The 3984-nt window shown below is 38.9% G+C and overlaps 1 protein-coding gene across 3 annotated transcripts in view; it reads right to left on the minus strand.

The window, feature by feature from the left end:
- Positions 1-3212, minus strand: part of arhgap32b (Rho GTPase activating protein 32b) — a 116565-nt gene extending 113353 nt beyond the window's left edge. For all 3 annotated transcript variants that reach the window (XM_022676037.2, XM_022676036.2, XM_022676035.2), the window contains exon 1: positions 2644-3212. The gene's annotated coding sequence lies outside the window, so the exon portion shown is untranslated. The remainder of the gene's footprint in view (positions 1-2643) is intronic.
- Between the last annotated feature and the right edge of the window lie 772 nt (positions 3213-3984).

The following is a 3984-nucleotide window of genomic DNA, read 5'->3' on the forward strand; positions in this document are numbered from 1 at the left end:
AGATACTAACCCATTATAATACTACTATACACCAGTCTAGCTCCTAAAACGCTACAGAACTGGTAAGATGTTGAATGTTCCAGTGTTTTATATTTGGATGGACAAATTAAAAGAGGGTTAAAAAAGTTATGATGGCAGCTTTCAGGATGCTCTGCTGTTTCTCAGGTCTCACTATAAAGCTGTTTTTTTTCCAGTGCCAAAATATCACACCAGGTGGTCTCTTCAAAAATTGCCTATAACTTCATTAATAGTCTAATAATCCCATATTTGCTTCTGTCAGATCCTGTCCCAATTTGCTAGTTATACATCAGCCTTAGCTTTTCAGCCTTTCCCATGTTGTGTTAAATATGATTTCTGCACTCAAAAATCATAATTTTATACTCTAATTCTGCATTTCTTCAAACAGACAACTTCTACTGTTTAAGTTGACGACAAAACCTCAGTTTAGACTGATCAGCTCAGATTTCAGTTTTATCAAATGCATCTTTGAAAGACAAATGTTTACAGTTCTACAGCATAAAGTGTCTTGGATGCATTTACAATTGCCAGGCTATACCCAGTTCATAATCATAATCCTTACACATAAATTGACCTGGTGTAAACAGAGGCCTTATCCAGACATAATCCATGCATTTTAAGTATCAAAAATAGCCAGGTGTAAACAGGGACTAGATAAATGAGTAAGCCCATGCTTTTACCATTTTAAAGATAAAGCAGCATTGTTTTAACACTGTGACAGTAAAGAGTATTAAGTTATCGCACATTGCAAAGTTGCTCATAAATAAAGACTACAGGACTCTAGCTACAAAAGTTAAATGTTTTACTTATTTTCACTGATGTTTCACATGAATATGAAATTAGTACTAATAGTGTTAGTGACCCTTGCATGGTCATTTATTATAAGAAACACAGCAGTGAACTTCCTGCAGCAGAAAAGCTGACTCTGATTCAAAAGAAGCAGCACTTTACATGGCTTTACTAACTATTGTGGGGAATAGGGGGGTTGTGCTCCTCCTTGCACTGAGAAAACAAAGACTCTTAATTTGCAGTTCTAAATGCAAGACCAGACTTGAATACTAGAGCAGTACACTGAATGATTATAGGTGTGAAAATACAAATATTTTAGGTGTAATATAGAGATCCACTGGAACTATCTGGCTCCTGGATCCAGGATCTAAAACGCTTACACATCTTCCTTGTTTGGCAGAGAAAAATGGTTTATTTTGAAGTAAAAGAATGCAAAGCAGCATGTTCTTGTGCAAAACAGTGCTCGTATAAAACCTTTTACAGCATTAAAACAATACACATGTTTTTTTATAAAATTAGAGCATGAGGGCACAATTTAGGGCTGCAACTACTAGTCTACAATGTTAATTTCAGTGTTGACTAGTTATTCATTTGTAACTGCAATGCACTGTACAAATTACTGAGGAAAGAAAACACAACGGGGGAAGGTTAAGGGCTGCTCACTCACAATAAACTTGCTGCCCAAACACAACCTATTTACTCACTATATATCAAAACCTTTCACATTTAAATAGTGTCTAAGCCTTTGAGGGCCATTTAAATGTTTGGCTGTTTCTATCATTTTGAAGCAATAGAAAAAGCTAAGAACAGGAGCCATACCCACAGGAAGTATTTCACAAGATTTGTCATTTAGCGAGATGGTTCTGTTTCTTGATAGTGAAATGTAAATATTAAACTCTCAGGAAGCACAGCTGTTAACCTACAACAAACAGAAGAACTGATACTTTTTCATGTTTGTATACATGGGGATTGTATACATTTTCATGTGCAGGAACTCAAAACACTCAGGGGTAAGTGTAACATTTAGCAATTGAATATTCTGACTGTTTATACACACAGTACTTTGAGGTAAGGTAGTTTTCAGGGCACCCCCATACTGAAATTGGGTCAGAATATGTTGACTGACAAGCATAAACAAAACTACAGCTGATATAAGTAATGTAAATACTTGCATTAGTTTTGGACTGAAGGCGGTGCATCAAGAGCAAATTCATGCATTCATTCCACTGAATTAATTTATCAGTCTGTTTTCCCCATCCTATCTCTATTCGTCCGTGCTCGTCATTCAACTTATTGTGACTACATTTCTTAATTTTGGGTGAGTAAAGTGTTTACTTTATTTACAGTAAGCTTAGATTTTCAATATTTTGACTAAAATGGCTGAGAATAGATGCTACCACGCTAAAATTGAAAATTGGAACTACTTTGAGCTTGTTAATGGTGTAAAAATAGTGATTAATAGTGATTCTATGCCCCTGTTTCTAGTCATGTAAGCCTGTTGGGAGCACCGGCTAAAAGCGCTGTATTTCCGAAAGCAGGGGGTCAATAGAGGTGGACTATTAGACAAAAGTTCATACTCGCTATCCTATTTCATTAACTTCACCCAAAAATGCATTTCACACCGGATTTCTCCTTTAACCTGGGATAACTGGGTTTATAACGTTACACCAGTGGAAAGCAGGCGGTAGGGGGGTCTATAACGTTACCGCTCGTTTGAATGAATTTAGCAAGCAGCAAGCTTTTCAAGCACCTCCTCCATGAGGACGAAGGGATTTAAAAACGATTTAAAAACAAGACCCGTAGCGTTAAACACTGTCTGTACCCGCTGCTACTCACCGGAGTGCTTTCTGCGGGGTGTCTAGATGTGCCTGTCTGCCGCCTAGCAGCGCTGTTCCTCCGCCGTCTGGAGCCGGTAGTCTCCGTCCACAGACTCTTCACAAACGCAGCCGAGGACCCCCAAACCCCACAGTCTCATAGTCAGTCCAACGAGAAAGATAAGCTAACTAGGCTAAATAAATCCCCGTTTTAAACCTAAAATACCAGTAACACTCGTTGGTACCCCAAACACGCTAACGCTAGGTTAGCTAACCCCTGGCTAGTTTAGGTTAGCTGCGTGGTTGCTAGGTTAGGATAGCTAGCGATAACCTAACAACCAGCCGCCAGCTGTTTATCCGCGGTCCCCGTGGTGTCTGTTGGTCCAGCAGCGGTAAATTCCACACAGCGCTTAAATAAATCCACCTAAACCGGCTCCCGCTCCTCCTGCTCCCTGTTTGTGTTTTTTTATTAACCGCTGTGTTTTCCTCTGTAACCCCAAAGCTGATAAACAAGCCCTCTGTCTGCAGGAGCAGTCCCGCGCCGAACCACGCGCACAGCCACGCACTCGCTCACCCGCCCGCTCGCGGACACTTTCCCCTCAACATTCGAAATCGTGAGCGCGCAGAGGGGCTCGCGGTGCGCGCCGCCGACGTGACGTGACGTGACCGCGCACGGCAAATCCCTGACAGCCAAGAACGTTAAATAAACGTTAATCTTTTTGGTTGCATTGCATAAATGTATTGATGATAGAGAAACAACCTGAAAACAACCTTTATATAACACCGTCTAATAGCCCAATTAGGTTAATGCTAAAATTCTGACATCGAATCAACGTTCGTTTAAAGGCTTTGAATGATTGGGCTGAGCTCTTCTACTCTACACTCACTTTAATGTTTTTAGGTGAAAGTTGCTCCCTACAAATAATAATATTTACACCATCAGGAAGCTCAGTTGTTAACCTACAACATACATCAGCACAGTTACATAATCCCACAGTTACACAGCATGTTGGTGTAAATGAGGTTTATTTAATTTTTCACTTTCAGGAATTTAAAACATTCAGGGTTATTGTAATGTTTATCATTACTTGTATGTATCATTTGTTCTGTCTGGGTTAACCTTTAGCATAGTATAGAAACAATTTCCCCATTCCTGACACTCATCTGAATTTTATGTAAAAAATGTATATGTATATTTTTTCTCTCTAATAATCTCTCTTTAATTATACTCTCAGATTTGGGGGGAAAATCTAAAAATGTAATACATATTTTCCCCCTTATTTTAGATTGTAAAGAAGAAAAAGTAAATATTTTTTCACTATACATTGCATTACTTTACAAAATGGGAAGGAATGATTAATGA

This window comes from Astyanax mexicanus, chromosome 17 (assembly GCF_023375975.1).
Source record: "Astyanax mexicanus isolate ESR-SI-001 chromosome 17, AstMex3_surface, whole genome shotgun sequence".
Lineage (NCBI taxonomy): Eukaryota > Metazoa > Chordata > Actinopteri > Characiformes > Acestrorhamphidae > Astyanax > Astyanax mexicanus.